General features: G+C 39.5%; 1 protein-coding gene across 1 annotated transcript in view; it reads left to right on the top strand.

The window, feature by feature from the left end:
* The first annotated feature begins 4,614 nt into the window (after positions 1-4,614).
* LOC137872394 (kelch-like protein 10) overlaps positions 4,615-25,983 on the top strand; it is a 38,413-nt gene continuing 17,044 nt past the window's right edge. The window contains exons 1-2 of the mRNA XM_068710602.1: positions 4,615-4,644; positions 6,294-6,427. The gene's annotated coding sequence lies outside the window, so the exon portion shown is untranslated. The remainder of the gene's footprint in view (positions 4,645-6,293; positions 6,428-25,983) is intronic.

Below are 25,983 nucleotides of genomic sequence, written 5' to 3' on the forward strand. Positions count from 1 at the left end.
GGTTTGAATTTATGCACAGAGCTGTCTGGAGGAGTCATGGCCCCTGATTAGAACCCTAAATGACGTCCGCGCTCCCTAAACACACCAACACTTTTTTCTGTACCTCCATGTCGGCTCTCACCCTAAACATCACTGAAGATTTTTACATCTTTTCGTAAATGAATCCTTTGATTCGGGCTTTCTGTGAGGTTGCATAAGCCTAACAACGATCATTGTGTGAGTATGTTTGTGTTGACTTTAGCTTAGACCGCACAATCGAAAAACGCAAAAGAACAGAGTAGAGTTTGGTAAAGAAAGTACTGCAAGCATGTGTAAGTGTGTGTGCAAGCAGAATAAAATACTGCATATCTGTGATTGTGTCTGTCTGTGTCTCAATGAGTGTGTGTGTGTTTGGGCATTGGGCAAACTCGGGACAACAGCTGCTCCAGGGGTCTGTCTCATGTTTTTTTTCCCCCTGATGACACACGCACACACACACACACACACACACACACACACACACACACACACACACACACACACGTGTGCACTTACACAACCAAGTGCCACCAATAACGGCAGAAGCAGCACCTCGACTTTCACCGCTGACCTTTATTTTAATTCATTCATTGGACTCAGTTTTACAAACAAAATAAGCTCCATGTTGCCTGTTTTGTGTGTGTGTTTTTAATTGATTGAGTTGATCTTGTCCCTGTGGGTTGTGGCCCTGGAACTGTGCCAAACCGTTAATTAATTGGCTACATGGTAATGTTTCAAAAATGTAGGAAAATCAGTGTTAATTATCTTTAGAATGTGACATTTGGGATGGTCACACTATGCACTAAAGCCAGACCCCGATGAACTGATACGTTTCATGATTTCCATTTTGCGCCTCAAGAAACAGACAGGAAAGTGAGCTTCATATCTGTGAGAAGATATGCTAATACTACTTTCATAAGTTATTGTCATTACCAGTTTCTAACTTGTAAATAGCACCCAACTTGTAATTAGAACTCTTTTTTTTTCACTTTTCACCAACTTATTTGGGAAACTATCTGGCTATGTAGCTGCTAAATGTTCCACTAGTTACTAACTTTGTCCGTCTGCTGTGTACAGTGGTTTTAAAGATTTTTGCGGAAAACAGCTGCCTGCTGCTGCCTAAAACTACACTGATGAGTGCAGTAAAAGTGATCCAAAACTGTAAGATTTCAGGCTGTAAAACCAAAACAATGAGACAAAAGATGGAAAGAACACTATGTACTGCAGAGCCAGGTTGATCTGTTTTTTTTTTTATGTAAAAAATATTGATTATAGAAGCTTTAAGTATTTGAACAAATCAAAGATCTTATGAAGGTTGCTTTTTATTCATGACAAATGCTCCTTTTTGGCCCTTAGAGAGCGGTGTGCCTTCATCTCTCAGCTCAACAAATGAAAGAGTGGCAGTACACTGATACACTTTAACATTTTGACCACATCACATTTAATTTACAGTGAAGCTGCATCAATCACAACGGCTTGTGAGACTGGATTTGCCCGCACAGAGGAACAGTCAGACACACACATGCATACCACATGCATACCACACACAAACTCTTTGTCTGCAGCCCTTTTTCTCCTGCTCTAGTCCTCCCTCCCACTCAGCGCTTCATTCTGTCATGGATCAGAGAACATGTCCCAAAGTGCTTTACAGGCAACACGCGTGCAGCATGTCCCTGCATGCTGATGTGACTTTACAGCTTTACAGCAACCTTGTGCAGTAGATGTGTGCGTGAACATCCAGCAGTGACTACGACTGTGTGAAGGTTCGCCATTACGATGTGTGGCCGTACATGCTCTGACATTGTGTGTGTGAGTATTTTAAATGGAGCAACCTCCCATGTTACCTTGAACACTGGTGGGAATAGATGTATGTACCCAATACTTCCAGATTTAGACCCTGACTGATGGGTAAAAAAAAAAGGATGCACTGGGTGAAATAACACAAATCTTTTTACGTAGCATGAAGTGAGAACTGAGCATCCAAAAATATTTGTCCTTTGCAGTTCATATCATGTGTTATTTTTGTAGTTTCGGCCTGTATGATAATGTACTCACCAAAGTGTTTGCTGAGATCTGCAGGGATGTCACTGATCCAACTTTCTCTCTCATGACTCTGATTCTGAAGCATGGCTCCAGACTAACTTTTTACATTGGTTGCACCGGTGAGCCTACCTTTTCTATTTAGGTGCACCAGCACAAAATGTATGCGCACCCATAATTTTTCCCTTTGTCTTTTTGGCACTGCAGTAGTTCATTTCAAGCGTTCCGTTTATGTCAGATAATTGATAACAGTAATAATGGTGCAGATAAATGTTTTACGATGTTTCTCGAGGAGGAGTAGCCTACAGGGCACGGTTCACACAGCCTACACACACACAGACGGATCTAAATGCAGCGTTGCCAGATGGGAAATGTTTAACTATCATACCAGAGGCTTAAAATTTGCGTTTTGTGGGAAATTATCATAGGTGAGTCATAACCATGAGAACAAATATGCGTCAATGTGTAATTTTACACATGTATTTAGACGATTTATTGAAACGCCTACAAATCTACCCACATCAGTGTGTTTTGGGTTGTTTTTTTAAAGCAAGTCAACCAGAAGCCTGTTCATATTCTACATGAAAACAGTTAGCCAAAAGCTAAGCTATTCAAATACTGTACATGACTAGGCAAACAGTCAAATGAGCGTTGAGAACCTGTGCACACGTGTCACACTTGTAGCCTACAAAAAAGATGTCTCGTGAGAAGATGTACTAAACACAGATGTAACATTCATCTGGAAATTAATTAAAATGAGACGGTGCAGAGTAAGGTAAAATTATCATACATTATTGATCGCACATTGTACAAAAGGCATTATCATTGCTCAAATACAATAATTATCGTGCATTTGGCATATGTCAGGCATACTGGTGCGACCAACGAAACTGTTTAGACCCACTTGACAGATTTTTGGTCACATGGACCTCAACTTAGAGTATGTGCCAATACCAAGTACTGATTCAGTATCGGGGCCTTCTTTTTCCTAAATTTAAGGCGCGGAATTAATTGGAAAAGCTTTTATAGGTTCCATATACAGGATTCAAAAGAAAGTATTGGCATATAAAAATATAAATGTCAAAATACTGTGGCAAATAAATACAATAAGTTGTGGAACTAAATCAAAATAAATAAACCAGAGAAAGATTTCAGAAGCATCCAGCAGATGTGATTGTGCAAAATGAAGCATGTCTTATTCTTATTACTCTGTAACAAAGCACAGTCATATCACTGTGAATCTCTGATAACACCGGGGCCTCATTAACCCAAACCAGGCCTAGTCCATACAGCTCTATTAATACCTGATACTCATTACTTTGTATGAGCATTTGGGGGGTGTCTGTGTGGACACTTTTGACTGACCTCCTGTGCCTTTCACACATGACCTCGTCCTTTTGGTCCCATGGCTTCCATTGGTCCCAACCTCTGCTGACCTCACCTCTGTTCCCATGGACACCAGAGGAATCAGGAAGAGGCCCGTTGAGTGTTGTGTCTCTCTGAGTTGTGATAGTTTAGCTTAAAGGTAAAGCCTTCACGTGCTCCTTTAGGTGCGCTGTTCGAAAGTGGTGAAAAGATCCTATCAGAAAGTTTGATATGGGGCTCTATGTCACACAGTTTTTATTTCATGCAAACTTTTCAAAGCAGCTGAGCAACTGCTGATATTTTCTCCACATTTCTCACATTTGTTTTTGTACCCTATTTATTGATCTCTTTCATCCACGAGTATCCACTATCGAGGACACTAACACATGGTGGGAATTAAAAGTTTGATTCCAGACTCAATATACAAAAAATGAGGCCAGCAAATATTAAGGATAACATTGCAAAAAATAAAGGATTCAGTGTTTCTCCACACAAATTGTATTCCTGACAGTTTGGAGAAGGATTTGAAACCGCATTTAGACCTTCATGGTAGGAAATACAAATACAATAAAAGCTGCAAGCAGCGATGTACGGGCCCTCGCACCTTCCCGCGCCTCGGGGGTACTGGCGGGACGCCGGCATACATGGCGGCGAATGTCTTCGACCTTCAGACAACGCGTCTGGAGTTCAAAATATTTGTCCCGCGTGGACTGTGTGACACTGGAAATTATGTAGTGCAAATATTCACACAAGTGTGCAAAATTTGGGGAGTTTTCGAGTATGGCAAGTACCCCAAATATGCGCCCGATGTACAATGTGTATTTGAATTTCAATAGGGCCTTTGCTGGCCGACGTTGTCGGTTGCTCGGGCCCTACATATACAAAAAGTCGATGTAGCCCTGGTGTAAAAGTTAGGTATTAAGATAATTTTGTCCTAAATAAAATAGGATGTAAAAAGTTGAATAAGTAGTTGAAATAAAGAGCTCTAAACAATATTGACGGCAAACAATGGGTTAAACTATGCCAGTTAAAAAAGGAAAAAACACTGATAGTGTTTTCAGTTTGAGCTATGTTGTTTGATTGGTTACTCTAGGTATCATTCAGCCCCACCTGCGGTAATTGGTTGTAGGTAAAGGAGAGGGCAGGGTTAAAGAGAAACAATGGAGAAGAAGCAGGAAGAGAAAAGCGGCGCAAAGAGAGGGGAGAGAGGAGAGTATGAAGGTATATTTGTGTCTTTATTACGCAAACAAAAAACATTTTTTGAGAGCAAATTTCTCGCACTGCAATCAAAAATCAAGTTTGTAAGTGAAAATATATAAACTGAGAATACATTATTTGTTAGTTTTGCTTATGAAACTAGAAATTTTGGCTGCAAATCAAAAACCTTTGCTTTAAAAAAAAAACAGAGGACTTCCTGTTTGCGTCACCAGCTGCCCCCTCCTTGCTGCTCCCATGCCTAGAATGCCTGCTCAGAAGGATTGTACTGTATATACAGATATATATATATATATATATATAATATATATAGTAAAGGTTTTAGTTTTAGTCAGTTTTTCAATCATATATTCAATAATTCATTCATAGTTCTTTTTCATAATATAGTTTTTCTAAATTAATAATCAGTTAACAATTCAATCAGTTGCTATGTTAAATAACACATTTTAAATAATTTATAGTTCTTGTAAATAAAATAATGTATTCATCAATAACTTGTATTTCATTCACATATATATATATATATATATATATATATATATACAGTATATACACATACATATATACATACATGTATATATACATGTATATTCATGAATGTATATATACATATATATATTTATTTCTCAATGAATCTTTCTAGTAGCGAACAGTCTGGATACTTGCAATCCTAAGGCAGAGGACAGTTAACAAAAACAACAGCAGCAAAACAAATGTCAGCAAACGTGTTTATTAACACATATGCGTATATTTTATATTTGTTCTATAAGTTGTCCCTTTTTTTGCTTGCAAGGCAGTGACCCTACCCTGCAGGATTATTTTCTCCAAAATTGTCCAAATCACATTGAGAAAATGATGAAAAGATAAACATTTATCAATAATGTTAACACAAGGATGCAAACTTAGAAGATTGACACATTTTACACAGCAGAATATACACAAATTCACATAGTAATCATTTACATGGATGTGTTATTGTGGGTTTAAATAAATAAAAGAAAAAGGTGACAGTCACAACTGTCATCTCTGTGACAGCAACAATAAAATGGAGATATTACAAAAGGACTAATGTCTTAATTCCAAGCTATGGTTGCTGAATGTTTGTCCCCGGTGAAGAGGCCGTCGTTCTCCCCCCTCAACTCCTGGCTCGCTAGAACAAAACAAAATGTAGAGTTAGTTTTATTTCACACCACAAAACAAAAGGAGCAAAATACTCAAGTTCAGTTTATCCGTGTAATTAATCTCAATGTTTGTAACGTTACCGAATAATAATAATAATAATAATAACAATAATAAGTAAAAATAATTGTGCTTAGAGCTGTGGTAATTGATTTTTGCCCTTTGGGTGCACAATAACTCTTCAGTAAACTGAGAATAGAAAATCTGACATATAAACATTCTAAAGTTGATATTGTGAATAACTGTGGTAGCGGACAGTAGTCTTTTTACAGTAATAGCCATGTTTAAATAACCACACAACCTCCAGAGTTCTGATTTTGCGCATTTACCTTAGATTAACGGGAATATGTTCGACTTGAACACACTGTACACCAATATCCATGCTATCAAAGACTGTCTCGGTCAATCAGGAGGTCAATTTGTGAATATATCTTTACACAGTGCTCGTTGTCTTCCTTTTTTTTTGTGTAAAACAGATAAATGCAGAATTCCAGCGCATCACAATCTTACTTGAAACCACCTTGATGGTGCAGTTGGGCAGCCATTTACCCCATCGGACATCCGTTTTCCAGAAGAAGGGGGTGTTCCTGTCCTGACAATCTTGCAAGAGGTAAATATGTGTACACAATGTTGTATACAAATGTTTATATACTCTGGAGCAACTTTATGAAATGTACATAGTAGAATAGATTCTCCGTTTGAAGACCTTAAGAACAGCCTGGATTATTTGCAAGATGCAAAACACATGTCTAAAGGAATTTGATTATTTCTTAAATGAGGCAATAGAGAAATAGCGGTTAGAGAAGTAGGCTTGTGACTGGAAAGGTGCCAACTCAATCCCCAGGTGGATGAAAGCAGTACCCACCTTGAGCAAGGCACATTATCTCCAGTGGCCAGCAGATCAGACTGTGGTCGTACTAGTCAGCACTGCTCTAAGTGAAACCGGAAGTAGTAGCTAGCTTGTCAGCTACTAACATCATGTAACTTAACCGATCATTTTAACAAACGTGATGTTATAAGCTCTCGTTAATAGAGCAGAGGCTCCCGGTAACGTTAGCTAGCTTGTCATCTACTAACATCACATAACTTAACCGATCATTTTAACAAACATATGATGTTATAAACTCATGTTAATAGTGCAGCGGCTGCCGGTAACGTTAGCTAGCTTGTCATCTACAAACATCACGGAACTTAACAAACGTGATGTTATAAGGTTTTAACGTTGATATCGGTGATATTCGATTGAGTTGAAACCCAATGTCAGCTTTTTGTTTTAGGGATAATAAAGGCTCTCTAAACATTGAACTAGTACTATTTTCCTCTTAACATTTTTGCATTCATGAGCTGGGCAGATTCGCCTTCAGCCTTCTCCCTGTCTGTATTACTATTGGTTGAGCTGGCAATGGTAGCTGTACTGTAGCAGAGCTGGCGATATTATAAGTAGGATGAGCATTGGTGTGTGAGCATTCGTCTTGTGGTATGACAACACCATGCCACAACCTTTAGTCCTCTCACTCGTGTGTACAAACCCTACTCTAAAACAACACACCAAACAGAGTGAGAGAAGAAAATCTAATTGTTAGGTTCAGTCTTCAAATTACTGGAAAATAAATAAATTATAGTCCATTAATTAGAGTGGCAGTTGTGTTTTAAATTTGGAGATGTTGGTTAAGATGTGAATGTCTTCATAAATCTTCAGGCTCATGGAGAAACCCTTGATGTGATCATGAAAGGAATGCAGGTTAGACTGTTGATTGGACACAAAGGCATACTTCATGATGCATTTTCTTTGGAAGTCTTCATTGGGGCTGTGGTAGCAGAGAAGATCAGCCTACATAAGCTCAGAGACGTCCCCACAGGCTTGGCCATGTTAATGGGCGCAAACTACTGCCTTAACCTGGAGTACCCCGTAATATGAAGTACACCTTTGAGTTCCTTCAGAGAGTCATTATGAACATTAAACCGGACCAATGGTCAGCAAGAATCCATGGGTTCAGAAACAAAGTGCTCAGATATTGCCTGTAAACAAATTAAGGCACATTTCAAGCCCCTGCTGGAGCAGGCTGTTTTTTGGGACTCTTTGTGTTGTTCACATACTGTTCATGGTTTAACAGGATTTTACATATTGGGTATATGTACTTGAACCCAGTGTTCAAGCTTGTGTATCATTTATTCAAATAAATGCTATATTTTTTGATTTGTACGTGTTTAACTTGAAACTGTGAGCTACAATAATACAGAAATGTGTGTTGTTTTGACTAGGTAAGGAAAGTTTTCTTGACCTGATAATGTAAAGAATTCTTTGTTTTAACTCGCTGTATCAAGTTCAAACAACAAGTGAAATTAAAGCTGTGAGCAGCGATGAACGGGCTCTTGCATCGTCCCGCACGTGGGGGGTGCCAGCGGGACTCCGGCCAGCGTGGCCGAGAACGTTCCCGACCGCCGGACAACGCGTACACGAGTGATGTGTTTTTTTCCTGCGTGGAACGCGTGACGCTGTAAATTATGCTTCGCAAATACACCGCTTCCTCTATCCGCTGTGTGGTGCTACAGAACACGTGCAAACATGCATTATGTTGCTCTATATGAAGTGTAAACCACATTGTGTCATGTAACAAGTCATGTAAATCAAATGCTGTGTCAGAAAACGCAGATTTCCTTTTGCTTTGAGTATTAGTGAATATTAGCTTGTAGACATCCTCAGGCCATGAGTGTTTTCAAGCATGGGAAGTTTGGGACCGTTTGGAACAAGTCCAGCTGAGTTACATCAGCTTTTTTGATGGGGAATCACGTAATGTAGCCGCCCGCTACGGCTAAGCCACTCTGTCAAACGTAAAGCTTTTGACAACTTTTAATCACAACGGTCTTAAGATTGTATTGACTAAATTTGAAGAGAATCAGGCAAATTCCCGAGGAGGAGTTTGTTAAAGTATAGCGACTACAAAACGGCAAAAATCTATTGTAAAATGACACAAAAATCCAAATGGCTGACTTCCGGTACCATGGTCCCAAGAGACTTATTTTTAAGTCCCCATAGGTCACATATACCTACCAAGTTTCATACATGTAGGTAAAAGGCAGCGCTGGGGCTGCTCTTTTGAAATACTGTAGGGGATGCTATGGAGGCAATTAAAAACAGCCAAGCAAAAAACCCATATGAAATATGTGATCCCATCACCTATGACACATATACAAAGTTCCATAACTTTTTGAGCATCCCAAGCTACTGAACCATTAGCTTCCTTTTTCATAGCGAATGATGCATTACCACGGCAACAGCATTCAATGAAAACTCACAATATCCATGATGATGCATCATCAATGTGTTAAAGCTGTCCTTACCAAATTTTAAATTGATCTGGTTAACTGGCTAGGAGTAATAAATATAAGTATAAAATATGACATTTCCTTTTGCCAGTAGGTGGTGCTCTGACTATGCAAAAATGTTATCGTTGAAATGTGCTCAAGCTTGAAGTAGCATCATGCATAAGACATTTTAGCAGATTGGATAATGTACCTTGGAGTTATAACAACTTCCTTATTCATGCCGAATGAGGCAAAATGGCCGACACGCCACGTCAAGGTTCAATGAAAACTCACGAATTTGATAATCACAAAGGTCTGAAGAGCATCCTGACTAAATTTGAGGTTGATCCCATTAATTATGTAGGAGGAGTTTGTTAAAGTACAAATGCTGTACAAAAATGCGTTTTTCACTAAATTCAAAATGGCAGAAATTTTTGGGAGGCGGAGTTCAACGGTCTGATTGGCTTTTTTATAGAGCTAGCGGAGCTGGACATGTGTGGCGAATTTCAAGTCAATCGGACACACTGGCCAAGGGGCGTCGCCGGTCCAAATTGTAGGGGGCGTTAGAGAGCCATTTTGTCATACTCAATTATGGGACCCATAAAATATCAAATTTTTCACCAGTCCTGATATGCAGTGGTGCAGTGCTCGGGCCCAAATAATAAACATACCAGTATCAATAGGGCCTTCGCTGGCCTGACGTTGTCGGTTGCTCGGGCCTTAATAATAAACAGAACAATAGGTCCTTCGCTCCGAGGGCCCTAATAATGATTCCTATAGTTTCAATAGGGACCTCGCGGTCCGACATTGTCGGTGCTCTGGCCTGAAATATTATTGATCAGTTAGACCATGTGCAGTTTTCTTGTAAACAAATAAAAAGTTAGTGTCAAACTGTTTACGACAGATTCCTGGCTTCGCGCCAATGTGTTAAAGAAACACTAGGTTCTCGTCACTCTTCTGGGTTTTTCCCAACTTGATGGCTTGTTGTGTGTATGAAAAACAGATTTTCTGTGGCACTCAACAAAAGCTGATCTCTGCTGACTGATTTCACAGTTCGGCATTTGGTTAAAAGTTTCTTCCCTTTTCTCCCCTGACTAATTTAAGATGTGTCATAACTAAGTCGTGATGTTTTGTTAATCTCTCAAACTAGCGTTCAGTGGTTTTGGCCTGCTCAGCCTTCAACCGTTCTATCAACCTCACATAATCTAATTTACACACACACTGCAGACAAGAGGCTAACAAGAGACTGTGAGTAAATTTTACGCTCAAATTGGATCTGTCTGTGTCAAGTGTGTGCAGTGCACGCCGCGGAGAAGCACATCTTGGGAGGCTGTGAAATAAGTTTTATGGTGAGAACGGATCAATCTGTCTTAAGTCACAGGGATCTATCTCATGTCGCTCATTTGAAAATGCCTGGCAGACAAATGTGTAGCGCTAGCAAATGTCAACAAGCGTTCAGTGTGTGTCTGTGTGGGTGTTTGTGGGTGCACTTCTACCACAGTGAGGACCAACAGGGTGACTGAGTGTGCCTTTTCTTTTCTGTGTGTGTGTGTGTGTGTGTGAGTGCATACAAATGTGGGTGTGTTGTAAGAAATATGAATTTGTTGGTAAATGTCAAGAAGTTGGCAGTCTAATGGCTGAGCTGACAGATGATCCATAAAGCTATAAAGTGATTGGTTTGGAGATTCTCATTCATTTTAATACAACTGTCATAGTGGCTGAATGTGTGTGTGTGTGTGTGTGTGTGTGTGTGTGTGTACAGTGAAGCGGTGCAGTGTATAGTTGCAGATTTATTACATCCAGAATGGACTTGCTTGTTGTGTGTTTGTCACTTTCATGTTTCAGCTCTTCATTCTAACTGAGGCTGAGGATCACTGAAAAATATTTTTCACAAATATCTGCAGTTACAGGTAGCTCCGTTATGGGCTTTATCATTAAAGATGACAAGAAGCAGGTAATGGACATTTTCTTAATATTTATAAATGTATAGTTGCTGATAAGGTTACATCATTATATATCAGTTATATAGCAGACTTGATTAGGTTACTGGTAAAATAGAAATTCATTTTGACATAACTGGCTTCAATGCAAAGTTATTGCTCCCCTTTTAAGATTTTCTTGATCCGTCGTAATTTGCCCCATTAATGATGAATGTTGTTTCAGGAATCAACAGGCCTTACAATGAAAACCAGCACAGACAAAGTAAAAGCTGATCCGGCTCAAAGAATTGACTTTGGTTCAGAGACTCTTGCCATGTTTTACAGGGTCAGTTCACCCAAATCACTCAAAAAACATTTGATCACTGACCATCTGTGGTATCTGACCATGCAGATAGTTTTGCTTTTGTTAGCCCAGATTTTCTGATATTTGTCTCTGACATTTCTGTCTCCATCCGATACAATTGAGTTGCATGAAATTGTATTTTAGTGCTCACAGCAACAACAATGTGTCTTCCTGAAAACAATGTCTGGTTTATCCACCCTGTACAATCCACAGACCTCACTGTGAACTATTTTCAGTGCAACTACTCCCTACAGAAGAAATAGTGCCTACAATTTTTTGTTGTTGTTTGTGGATTATCCAGAGAACGCTGTCTCTGGAAGGAGATGCTTTTTAAAATGTTACTGCTGTGAGCACTACAAGCAACATTGCATTCACCTCCATTGTGTTGGCATGCTTGCAGAAATCTCTGAGGTGGATATCTCAAAACCTGGGCAAGTAAAACCCAAACTACCTGCATGGGTAGATACCAGAAGGTATGGTGATGTAACGTCAATGTAACACGTTCCATTAACGCACATCTTATGGACTATTATCTCTGTACATTGCACATGTTCTTCATACCTCATACTTTGAACTTCTGCATATTACCTCGCCAATATTGTTGCGCATATCTCCACAAACTGTACGGCTCTTTTATTTTAAAACCGATACATTTTACATATTTTTATAGTTTTTTTAATTTTAACCTTTGCAGTAGTTGCTTTTATTTTATGTTCTTTTACGATGCTTATTGACATTTACCAAACACCAAGGCAAAGCTTGTGTATGTGAAAAACTGCTTGCAGACAGCAGCAGGTCTACAGTGACACGGGTGCTGCAGCCCGAAACCTGCATATATGTATAGCTGTGCTGCTGTGGTGACTGTTGACTGAAGCACCCTCGGCTTTCAGAGACTCAATAGGTTATTTAGCCTCTTTATAAGGACAGCACTGCTTCGTTAACATGGAAAGAGCCCTAGAAAAGGTGAACAAATTACACCTTTACCGCCAAACATGGAGATGAGAGCTGTGATTTACTTCCTCAACTTTTAAAATGAGGTCCACGTGCCATTAGACATCTAATGGCAGACCGCAGTGGAGCACTTTAGGAGATAGGACTCAGAGTCGCTAAATATTCATCTATCAAAAGAGGCGTAGACTGGACACATGTCAAGGCTAGGAGCTGAAAGTTATTAACTGCTCATCCTGAACAAGCATAGAGTTGTAGTCTTTTATACATGGCCCAGAAAAAGCCTTTGGCTGCTTCAGTGCTTACCAAGACTTTCACTCCTTTATAAACCACATTCAGCCAGACCACAAAACAAATAATGTGTTTTGTGAGAGAGTAGCTCCAAATCTAATCTCTTGGTTCAGTAGTTATGCTACACTGGCCATGTAGCTGCATTACACCATGACGATTCGAGCTTCGTCCTTTATTGTTGTCCCCGGCAGAACCCAAATACTGCTGCATAGTCCGATTTAAAGCTCCAGATGTTGGTTTCAGCTCTGTCAAAAAAACAGACAAGAGATAGAAAAGGATAAAAGGACATTAAACCACCTTGATACAGGCCTGGATAAGATCTATCAAAATTGGTCTTATTATTAGCCTCAGGCTGGACACAAAGAGGAAAGCTAATGCAAAGAAGTTGCATGTTATCATTATACTGGACTGTGTGTGCGCGCATGTATGTGTAGGTGTGTGTGTGTGTGTGTGTGTGTGTGTGTGTGTGTGTGTGTGTGTGTGTGTGTGTGTGTGTGTGTGTGTGTGTGTATTTAATCCAAAGCCATAAACCCATATCCATGACCACAGCTTATGTTATAAATAAGTGTGTCTAAACGCGTGCCAGTGTTTGATTATGCTGTCACAAATTTGGACGTGACAGTACGTTTCAATCTCATTCCACCACAGATCCGCTCGGAGTTGGAATTGACTATCAGCTTAAGTTGCCTTCCACTTTAAATTTAAATGTTTCAGTTTACAGTGTTTTTTGGAAACGACAAAATGGAGCAGATAAACTCAAAAACACACAGAGTAATTCCCTCTCTCCGTCCATCCCTCTCTATAGTGGGAGGAGTGAGATACTGTAGATTCTACAGTATCTCACTATTTCTATAGATTTCTCCCCTTCTCCTACATGTCATCTCATTTTCATCCATACACTGTCAAAATAAGCAGATACAAAAAAAAATCTATCAATAATCTCTATCAAAATATAATAAAGGAATAGTTCAACACTGATGTAAAATGCATATTTTCTTTGTTTCCGAATTTTGGATGACAAGATATCAATCTGATGTTTGTGTGGATGTTCAGACAGCAAGCACGAGGGGCTGCATTGGTACCAGTGAGATACAATCTATGATCCAGAGAGTCCAGTTTGAGATCTTTGAGTTTGAAGGCTTTTCAGACGGCAAAACACTGCAGAGGTTTATGACACCAAATTTGATCAAAATGGCAATTATTGTATTTGGTGATGATCGTGGCGCTGCATTGTGGCAAAAGTTGAGCCAGGTTGAACTTTCTTTTGCTGGATGCTTCAAGTCTTTATGCTAAGCTAAGATAACCACGTCCTGACTCCAGCTTCGTACTTAACACAGATATAAGAAGTCGATCAATCTTCTAATCTAAAACAGGGCAAATTTTTTGAAATGTTCCCTTAAAACCATATATATATCCTTTTTGACTATATACATGGTATAGAGAGAAAGGTGTCAGCTATTGTTTTATTAGTGAATATAATAATATAATATAAATTGAAATAAAAAAGACAGGCACTTATATTAGTAGATATGTATTACTAATACTGCTTTACGGCTTCATTAATTAAGTATAAAGAAAGGAAACAGTCACATTTAAGCAATGTTTCAGCAAGATGATCATATTCAAACGCCATGGTAGGATTCTTTTGATGTCTTTTCTCAATCATACATATTCACTCTCCCACTCACTCACACCTCCTCTCCATCATTCCCTTTCATCTGTATCTCAACTTTTCCTCGCGTACCCACCACTCATCCCTCTATCATCACCACATAACGCTGAGTAAATCATCAGCCATTTAGTCCGGCCTGTTGGCTGATTTCAACATGCTGGTTTACCAGGTAAACCCATAAAGATCTTGGTGAACTGATGCAGCGTCTTTAAAGGAAGCGGATCCCGTTACACGTGACCTCTGCTCCTTTCTGACTTCTCCTGCCGGCCGCCTCACATTCGACATTCATTCAGCTGATAACATGGACCCTTACAGAGGGCCCGAGATTCGTTTGGTGTTAGTTTAGTCTGAGGAATCAACAAACAGCACTGAGAGATCAATTCACTCTGAGTGTAATGACTATTGATTCTGTAGGAGCGAAGAGACAGAGAGGGAGTTGAATGTATTTAGATAAAATAATGCTTTGCTCTCTCATGCTACACTGAGCCTCTCTGCTGCTGTCGGGTGAACCGGCAGAGGGCTGGATGTGCATCTCAAGTACACACACACACAAACACACAGACACACACACACACACACACACACACGTTACATATACAGACATGTGAATAAGTATATGAGGGATAAAAACTTCCCAGCACACAGAGACAAAGGCAAAATATTGCCAACAAACAGCTTTTAATTGTGGCTGAATCAGAAAAGCAAATTGAAAATAAAAAAACAAAAAAAGGCCGACAGATTTGTTTAGTATACCTTTTCTTGTTGTACTGTAGACAACAAAGCATTAATGACCTGCTGACACTACACCGTTACATGCCTCCACTCCACCCGAACCCAGTTTAAGTAGACGTGTTTCCTCCTCTGTTTGCACTGCCAAGAGTGGATCTGTGTCTCTTGTATTTGTTTGCATCTATATATAGACCTCGTGTGGGTTTGGAGTTCATACTTTTCACTTTGCTTTCAGAGACACTTAAAAAATGGACGACGATTTTCAGTTGTCTTGATTTGTTTTCTTTGATAAGTGGCCATGTTTTATGCAAGATCATGGCCTCCACAGTTTTCAAAATTTAGAAAATACTTTGACAATGTATGTGACAATGTAGACAAAAATGTATGTGTGTCGTGAAATATATTTGTGTAAAATCATACCCATAATTTGAAATGTATTCATGTATATTCACATTCATACTGTGATATTGGCTTGTATTATTGTCACATCACTGAGGCAGGGAGCAGTCTCATTCTAAAATGTGAATATCGGGTAGCAACAGGTCCCACTGTCTTCCATCGTATATTTCTCCCACCAGATACAAAGACCTCATCTACATTGTCAAAATCATCTAAATATTCAGCCATAATAATAAAAATCTTGAAGATAACACTAAGCTACACTTTCTGTACGCCAGCAGCAAACTCTGCCCGACTGGCATCGCGTTTCCACTGCTGTGGTCCGCCAACATGTCACCTTGCGAGATTTCAGGACAAGACTAATAATAATTGGAGCCTGTCAGTGGATTATTGGGCGTACATTGACGCTGCCATATTGCCCTGATAGGATTACATTGCAGCCTGTTTATCGGCTGCCGTTTGCAGCGATTTACTTCTATACTGGATCAGGTTTTGTTGGACACAAATGCATGGGAAAGTCAGGTCCAGGTTGAAAAATACAAACATTACCCTTTAAGTCCAGATAGAAGCAATTTTTTCAGCCCTTAAATGAAAAAAAAATTGCAAAACATTGAACAAAAGCCAGCAGTGGGGTTCACCTTTGTCTGTCTGTTAATGTAAGATGGTTGAAGACTTTGTTATACTAGAACATCAGATAAGGTAAATATCAGAGTGCTTGGAAGAAAAAGAAAAGCTTCATGTGATGCTGCCTGTTGGTTGTTGAAAGTCCTTTGGTGGGCTACATGCTCTGACCTTGACTGATTCTGTTGATAGTATTGAATTAACCTGGGATTTCCCAAATTTGACCAGTTGAAAGCACACCACAGAGTCGTGATTTGAAAGGCAAGTCAGTGTTTTTCTGCTGCTGTGCTTCCATCCCTCTTCTTCTCTCTACATTTCCACTGATGTGTCATCACAGCCAAGAAATCCCTCATGTATTAAACGGTTGAAAGACCTTTCAGCTTCATGAGCTGTCTTCTTTCCCTCTGTGCCTCTTCTCTTCACCACTTTCTTTTTGCCCAGGTCTCTTTTTGTCTCCCCCATTTTCTTACGAGTCTCTTACATTTCCTTAAAACCTCTCTCCCCAAGAGCAAATTCTGCCGATTCACCCTGGTCTTAAAATTGTGTGTTTGTCTGTGTGTGTGTTTGTGTTTGTGTGTGTGTGTGTGTGTGTGTGTGTGTGTGTGTGTGTGTGTGTGTGTGTGTGTCTGGCCCTGACAAGCTTTGTTGGGTCATGAATCTTTTACCCTTACCAGTCAGCACAAATCCCCCCTCTGATAGACACACAAGCATGCATGCATCACACATATACATACACACACACACACACACACACACACACACACCTGCCAAGACAAACAGCTTTTGGCGGTGTGTTTCGCTTTGGTTTATTTGCTATATGTTAACTTTGTAAGAGAGGCTCGTAAAAATACAAACACAGAACTTGGGAGCTGGAAAGGTAAAATATAAGAAAAGAGATGCAAAGACATTGATGGGAATAGAGAGTGAAAATTTAAACACACAATGCTGAGGAGGGGGAGAGAAATCTCGGGCTCTGAAGGAAAGAGGAGGAGGGGAGAACGAGAGGAGGAGGAGAGCTGGACAGGAGAGAAAGGTGTGAGCTTATCTCACTGGCCAGGCTTCAGCGAGGTCACTCTGCAGACCGAGGAAGGAGGATGTGCAGAGGAAGGAGGTGTAGTCGTCACTCTACAGAATGACTCAGAGGAGAGAGTGAGAGAGAGTTTAGGAGAGAAAATGTCACAAATTAAAATATTTGTATCTACAGGCATTTGGGCAACATCTCATGAAACAGGTCTAAACTGCAAACTGTACTACAAATGTTGAATGCTAATTTGTGGCCTTTAAATATTTTCGTTGCTGAGCTTCCAAATCAGCACAAGACAACAAACTTCTCTCGAATGGCCCAAGTTTCAGATGCAAAATATGTCCTGCAGAATGGTCTTTTCGAAAATACATTTGCATACTAATTTGCAACAGCAAATAAATGCCCCATTAATGTTTTCTATTAACATGGTGACAATTGTTTAATGAACATTTTCATCAAGTTGTAAAATGTATCTGATAAGTGTTTACGATGCATTTAATTTGTTTTCCCACAGTGTCCACTTCAAGTAGCTAAAGCATGATTGATGATGTTTTTATGGTTTTGTTGAGGAACTCACAGCACTTAAGTGAAGGTGGGGGACATTTTGTGTCTTGGTCAAATATCTAAGAAGTCCATGATTTGAAGCAGGACACAATATTGAGGAGATTGGGTTGCAAAACCATGTTCATGACAACATAGTGTGCCAAACAGACAAAATCAATATAGCTTTGTGGTTGATGAATACTGTCATTCAATCTACAATAAATTTCCTTTTGTAGAGGTGTTTGTAATGTTAATGTGATGTATTTACTTCAAAGCTGATACTGATGCAGTTTTCATTAAGCCCTCAAAGGAAATATAGTTATTTAATTAAATACTTGCACTTCTGGTTGAGCCAAAAAAATCCATGTGAGATAAACCTGCCTCGTCCACTTGTGCAGTCAGTGATTTCCTGTGTTTCCCCAATGACTTTGAAGAATAGTCACATAGTTCTGTGTGTTAGTAGAGGGAATAATGAACAAGTTGCACAAATTACCATACAAAAATGCTGTCATAATGTCGTTTCTTAAGTTACGGAGATGACAGATCCACACAAATGTCAAGCTGTTACTGCACTGTATTGTTATTGTGGAAAAATGTTGGTGGAGAAAGTGTTATTATGTTCAGGCTCTGCAACAGATTTCTCCCTCTAATTGGTGAGCATCCACAAATTGAATCCAGAACGAAGTCTTTTTTTATTTCATTCAGAAGGACTGACACAAACCTGGCCAATTTAGTAAAAAAGGACAATGTTTTGACCATTAAAATCATTTTAATGGTGCTGGAGATGTCTCCATGTTGTGTCACATCACATTATCACTTTAAGGCAGAAAAACACAGCTCTAGGAAACAAAACTGACCAACCAATGCAACATGCCTTTGCTTACTAGAAGCTACATCTGTGGTGAAGTGCTCTGAGGGGGAATTTCCTCTTTGTCCAGTCGTGTGCCATTGAAGGGTCATTTGAAGACCAAATTCTTCAGCCAAATATCTTTAAAGTGCAAGAGATTTTTGTAAAGAAGCTAAATCTTAATTAAAAGATTTTCAAATAGCATCTGACAAGCAGTTTAAACATTTAATCAGTGCGCACTATATCTTTATTTATATTTTAAATATCCATAGTGACATTTCTCTTTCAATTTTCAATTTAATTTTCTAAATTGTATTCTCACTAGTCAGAATTGTAATAAAAGATATTCACAATAACATTCTTACAAGTAGAAATTTCAAGATATCTACAACTTTGATTGTACTAGGTAAAGCTAAAAAGTAGACAAAGTAGACAAATTAACACTTAATTGCTAGACTGGATATAAATCGCAGATATCCATCCTTCAAAATAATTTTCTTCATTCCATATATCCACAATGACATTCTTCTTAACCACAATGGTCATTTGAGACATCCTCAACGTCATTCTTCCGAAAGGACAATTTTCGTCACTTTAGCCGAAACAAGTTGGGAGAAGGGCTTCAGTAAGGTTCTTTGTTCATCTTTCAATGAAGAAATACTCTTCAGTCTGACTTAGCTGACATTATTGCCGCATCTCAAGGATGTAATGTACTTTTTCAGAAGGCAGTATTGACCCCCTTCACATTTTAATGTCCAAAATGTTTCTTTTTTAAATACAAAAAGGAGAAACTGCACACACTTGGACCATACAGAAACAGCATGTGAATCTTGTTAAAGCTGAGTCACGAAGTTTATAGTCGCTGCTTTTATCTGGATCAAACAGTCATGAAGTGCATATACACATAACTATATGTCAGTGTTAACAGCAAAGGTATGTCTTTGTGAAACGTTCAACAGTAGACCAGCTGCACTGCTCAATACTTATAATAATTACAATTGGATTAACTCACAGATCAAATTACTATATGTATGTGAAAGGTGCTGCTCGTGCTGATGGTGAACACACAGATCATTATTTTTTCATTTCTGCAGTTCCCCTCACCTCTACAGAGCCTTAGCATCTTTTATGGTTTACTTCATCGTATCTTTTTGGCCACAAGCTCATGTAATCCCGCTGTACACAACCTGCCCAATACAAAACAGAAAACACACAAAGTCAGCAACTACCTGGTGAACAAAGTGGAGCCTTTAGCAGGTAAAGAGACACACATTTTTCTCAGGAGTTGGTAGAGACCATAAACAGAGACAAAAAGAGTGAATATTGGACTTACATTCATCAGATGGCCAGAAACACAACTCTAGAGTTAATGATAATGTTCTCTGTTACTGCTGGATAAATAAAACATTTTTTTTATTTTTTATTAATTACATTTTTCTATCTCTATCTAACACATTAGTAAATCATCTCTGGAACTTCCAATTTAGGGCACAGGTGTCTTAATATTTTCTGTAAAGGTTAATTCTAACCTGAAATGTTTTTGCTGCAGTAACATGTTTTATATTTAGGCGTGTCAGTGGCACATAAGGCTGGTTATATTTAATCACATTATTCATATGCTGTGGATTCAAGTCTGTCTTTGTGATCTTTCCTGTGTGTCATCTCTACCCCGCCTTCTCTCATCTTTCCTGACACTGTACGCTGTCAAATCATGAGGAAATACCACAAACAATGACAACTCCCCTCCCACTTTTCCACTATACAGAAGAGAAGAATAAAAAAAACATCCAAATGATCCTAATACCTAATAGTTTTGCCTCTGCAGAAAAAAAATGGCAAAAAGACACTCTGACAGCTTCACATGGGGGAGTCCTGAGTAAACAAACGCTGATCCAGAAAGCGCTGATCCAGCCTTTCCCGGGCTCCCTCGATGCAATCGCTCCCCTCCTCTCTTCATCTGTTCATTAAGGTCAACCTGATTTTTTGGTGAGAGTGGGGAGAGACTGTGAGGAAGAGGAAGAGGATGAGATGTAAGAGGATTTGGAGCTAATTAGGGGAGTAGGAGGCGAGAAAAGAAACAGATGAGAGCGGGAGGAAAGGAAAGATGAGGGGAGTAAAATGGGGGAAAAGGGAGAGAGATAGTCACCAAAAAAGAAAGAGTAGGCAGGTGAATTTGCTCAGTTAGCTCCCTGGTGTTTAATATCACTCTCCCACTCTTTCTCTCCCCCACCTTTGCTGTCTCTCCTACCCTTACTTCCACCTCCCCGTCCATTTATCCTCCTCTCCATCTCTCTTTAATAACCCCTCTTTCTTCCCACTTCCTTCTACCCCTCCGTCCCTCTGCTCCTCTTTCTTTCCCTCTCTGTTTCTCTCAGTCGACTGATTTTTCTCTGTTTCACACCTCTGCTATCAGAGGGGACTGGCCAGATGGATGCAGGTGTGTGTGTGTGTGTGTGTGTGTGTGTGTGTGTGTATGTGTGTGTGTGTGTGTGTGTGTGTGTGTGTGTGTGTGAGACACAGAGAGAGGCAGGAAGAAGGCAGTGCTGCAGAGGCAGAAGAGCATGACTAATCCTCAGGACAGACACACACACACACACACATACAGATTAACACACACAAACACACACCGAAGAAGTTGGCACTCGCATAAACACCATTTTCCCGGTGTTGTGCTGACCTGCCAGTGTACTTAGCTCGTGCCCAGGTAATTTTTCATTCAAATTGACCAGGTGCATAAAGATGGCAGCCTCTTGAAAAGTCAGTTTTCAGTCCTCCCTGCCCATCCCCACGATGCAATTCCAGCATTGTGTCCAAATGTGCGAGGCAGACGTGAACACTGGCACTTTAAAATATTCCAGTTTTCATGAAATCCTAAAGATCAGTGCGTTTATTAAATCCCTAATTACCAGCCTGTCATTATATTGCTGACATAATAGATATTGTGTCAGGAATAACCTCTGGGCTATATTGGAAAAAAATCTAAGGGTGAGTAAAACCTTAGTCATCTTTATACTGCACTGTGGGTGCAGTCAGAAAAGTCATGCAAAATATACACAACCTACCATCCAACCTACATACAGTACAGTTCAAGGCTTCACACTTAATAATTCTCCTTCACACCTCTTGATACAAGGCTGTTTTGAATGGTGGGTAATCAGGGAGTACAGTACACCCCTAAATAATGCACAGTGTACAGTTGTTTCAATGGCCATGGAAATAACATATTGGAATTCTTAATAAGGTGTTATGATATGGTATGTTCCTTTATTTGATCAGGCACTGCACAAAGAACATTAACCTTATATAAAATAAGGAGAGATTGTTATGTACCAGGTTTTAGCAAATTTCTACTTTTCGCCTGCAATCCCAGTTTGCTGTGTGAGTATCCAATGTTTTCTCAGCCGGGAGAAAGTAAAAAAAAAATTGTAGATTGTTCCATCGTTTTATGGCTATAAAAAAGAAAGATAATTTGCCAAGGAAGATCTTGCGTTTTGGATGTCTGCACTTCGACCGAGTGGCTGACCTGGTGGCTTGTGTTATTTCTGAGCTGAGTGTAACAAAGTTGCACAGGGGAGGAGGAGCAGCATTATGAATCTTGAAGATTAAACAAACATTTGAGTGCACCATTAAATTATATTTTGTGAGTTTACTACAGTGGTGACTTGAGTCGGTATCTCAAGCTCTCTCAGCAGGCGGTCGTATCATCTTTTCTTCCCTCTTTGGCTGGGGTAAATGGCGGTGTGACAGCTTTTGCCAGACCTCGTTTAATTCAAAAAAGAGGGTCTTCCATTCAAAAGTCTCTTTCAGCAAGAGTGGAACAAAGAGGAAGAGGCAGCAAGAGAGCAAGAATCAACATTTTTAAAACTAAATCAAATATTTTAGCTCAACATTACACGTTTTGTGTGTGTGGCTCTGCCTGCCACATGGCCACAAGGAATGCGAGATAGTGGCCTTAAAGAACGGGGGCGGAGTCATAATTCGACCAGTTTGTCACTTATTGTTCTTCCTTAAGCTTCTGCTTGTCTGTCTTGAGTCAGAGATCAGAAATCTCTCTAAGAATGTAGCAATCATTAATATATGCTATACATCTGTCCCTCAGGTTAGCTCAATTCAGCTCGGTTCAGTTTGGTTTGGTTCGGCTCAGCTTGGTTCAGTGTAGTTCTGTTCATCAGTGTGAATCACTGTTGTTGATGTTGCTAAACTCATCTAGTTGTGAAGTGTAGCAGAATCAATTACACGGCTAGATGCTCCCAATTAGACTAGGCTGATCAATGTCAGCCAAGATCACTGCATAATCTCTCTCACACACACGCACACGCACACACACACACACACACACACACACACACACACACACACACACACACACACAGACTGCATAGATGATTTGATAATTAAATCAATCTGAACAACTAGAGCTTCACTAATGAAGCAATGATCTCAGATGAAATTCATCTGAGATCATTGAGGGAAAGAAAGCCTGTGTGTGTGTGTGTGTGTGTGTGTGTTTGTCAAACGTGTGTGTGTGTGAGACAGATTGTTGTTTTGATTTTATTTTGCATTTAGATAGCACATATTCCCATGCAGAGAATAGTGAGTGATGGACAGAATGGTCAACTGGGATATATTTTTATACCTTGAATGTTCAGGTCAGCTCTCGTTTGGGAGTTCACCTGAGAAAACCCTGTTAAGCCAAGGACCCAAGAGACATCATTTTGTCACTCATTGTCCTGCCTAATTTCCTTGTTGACCTCAATCAGAGTGACAATTCAGCTTGTTCGTCTGCTCACAGTGAAAGGCCACTGATGAAAATATCAAACATGTCTTCTAACTACTGGGACATCCCAGATGTAGTCAGGGCAATTAAGTGTCGACCTTCTCTCAGCGGGAGGGCAACAACAATCCTAAATTACTCTGCTGACATGTAAATTCATAAAACTGATCTGGGTCGACCAAATAAGCAATCTAATACGTCATCCCTCGAATGAGTCTTGTGAGATATGATGTACCTTTCCAGCCTGGAAAGTATATCTCACACCGTATAAAAAAACGTATAAAAACCAGACCACTTTTAAAGTCTTTAGTTTGATTGTATAAACCACACTTAGAAGTTAAATAGATTCAAAAGACAATGCAGTTGACACGGTAGCATTTCTACATCATTATTACATAATTTCTGAATCAATTTAACTCAATCTTGAAAGATCATAGTTATACTTCTCTGTTTTTGACCTTTCAATAAGAGGCAATGTCTATTTGTGACATGCAGGGTCACAAGGGTGCCTGTCTGTTAGCAGTTGGCTATTTGTAGTTGCAGTTGCAGTATTTCACAAGCACAAACAACAAGAAGTAGAAATATAGCTATTATTATTATTATAGATCTAGTGTGTGATAGGTTCAGATCTTCAGAAAAGCTATAAACAAATCTACAATTCCATGACAACTGGGAGACCTCTCAGATACTGTGACAATAACAGCTATTGACATTGTGGTCAATAGCTGTTATTAATTCTTGTTTTGTTAAATAGATACCATCATGGCGTCTATTTAATGTCTATCCATTGTGGACAAGAGATTCCTAAAGGTAGAGGAAGTCATTTGTTGTACAGATTGTGAAGCCCTTTGATGCAAGTGTGCGATAATGGGATGAAAGAAAATTACATAAAATTATTTTGCGTAGCAGAATTAAACATTTTTGATTTTAAAAGATCTCTCTAAGGCTCAAAGCCAGGTTGGGAGCCGCTGCCTTGAATGCTCAGATGTAAAATGTTGATATGACCTGTAAGAGTGACGACCAGTGAATACACAGGTAAGAAATTAATTTCCTGCATTTAGTTCAGTTCTCAGTCATTGCTTGGACTTTTCGGTGACACTTAGTTGGCCTCTCTTTGTGGTGTGTGTGTGTGTGTGTGAAGCATGGACGTCCGTGCATGTGTGTATACTCTTATCTCTCTAGTGACAGTTTGATTAAGCCAACAGCGGTGAAGTCACTCTTCTGCCTGGCTATGCTCCAACTCTGCGGGGTGCCTCCGGTGTGTGTGTTAGTAGTTGTGTGTGTATGTGTGTGTATGTCTGTGTATGAGGTTGTGTTAATTGCTAATCACCAATGTGTGGGTTTGCTTTCTTTAACATGCTGCTTTAGCCCAGAAAAAAAATCCTGATTAATGACATGATCCGTCACCCTAGCGATATGATGATTAACGACATGATTCATCACCATGGCGATACGATGGAAATAAAGCCATTAATTCTACTGATCAGATGACGGAGGGGTGGTGATGGGGGTGAAAGAGACAGACAGGCAGAGAGTAACACGGGGAAATGTAAAGAGAGAGTAGAAGGGAGAAATAGAGATGGAGAAAAGTGGGATGAAGAGAATAGAAAGGAAAAGAAAGAGCATATGTGAAGAAGTGATAGAATGAAGAAAGAAAAGGAGTTGAAGAGGTGATAAAATAACATAAAGGAACAAAGACAATGAAATAGAAATAGGTTTTTAATTGGGATTCTCAGTGTCTCTCTCTCTCTCTCTCTCTCTCTCTCTCTCTCTCTCTCTCTCTCTCTCTCTCTCTCTCTCTACTCAGACTCAAGACAGGACTTCACATTGCCAACTCTCTCGTCTCTGCAGATGAAGGGAATGAGAGATGGTGAAAATGTCATTTATAACAGCAGACTGATCAAGTCATCCCTCTCAGACTCAAACAAGCTGCCTGCGTCTTGGTGCTCTTTAACTGCCTGCTGGGGATAATAATAATTTAATAACACGTATTTTCAAAAGAAAGTGTTACCATGTTTACAAAGTTTGGAATACACTGAGAGATATTTCACCAGTGACACTTGTTACCGCCACAGAACAAGTCTCAAAATACTATCTTTTGCACAGCAGCATTTCTGTCTTAAGAAAATACTTAAAGAATAAATACAATTTGATTTTAATTTGACACAGTTGGTTGGTGTGTGTCCACAGAGCTTGTAAAAGTTCCTCTTAAAGTCAAAATACAATCACAAAATTTGATAGTTTAGTTTGATATTTTCTCCAATTTATGTATCGTTGTGTTTTGTTTTTTTTGTTTAAAGCTACCATGCTAAACTTTGATTTTGTGTTGACAATCTCTGTTTCAAAATTGGTAGTGTTTCAGAGCACCAGAGTCCCTTTAGAAAACCTCTCATTTTACTGAAGCAGTGTCTGACAGTCTTCCCCACTCTGGTTCTGGTTCTCCTTGCCTCTCTTCCCTCCAGTGGGCCCAGCAATATGGCCTGAGAATTAAAAGTTCCTCGCTGACACTTGAAACTGAAAAAGAACTTCTTGAAACTGAAAATATCAGAAAGTCCATCTGTTTCTGCCTTGGATTGACAGCAACCTAAAGTCTGAGCTGAGTTTTGGGAACGAGACGCAAAGTAAACAAATGTGTGCTGTACTTTACAAGCCATGGGCAGCTTGTTGTTAGTGGTATTGAAGAGTAAGCACCACACCAGCATCTAAACAGACCAAAGTGTCATTTGCAG

This window comes from Cebidichthys violaceus, unplaced genomic scaffold, assembly GCF_023349555.1.
Source record: "Cebidichthys violaceus isolate CVI_PGR_0920_01 unplaced genomic scaffold, fCebVio1.0.p SCAF_16, whole genome shotgun sequence".
NCBI classification, from domain to species: domain Eukaryota; kingdom Metazoa; phylum Chordata; class Actinopteri; order Perciformes; family Stichaeidae; genus Cebidichthys; species Cebidichthys violaceus.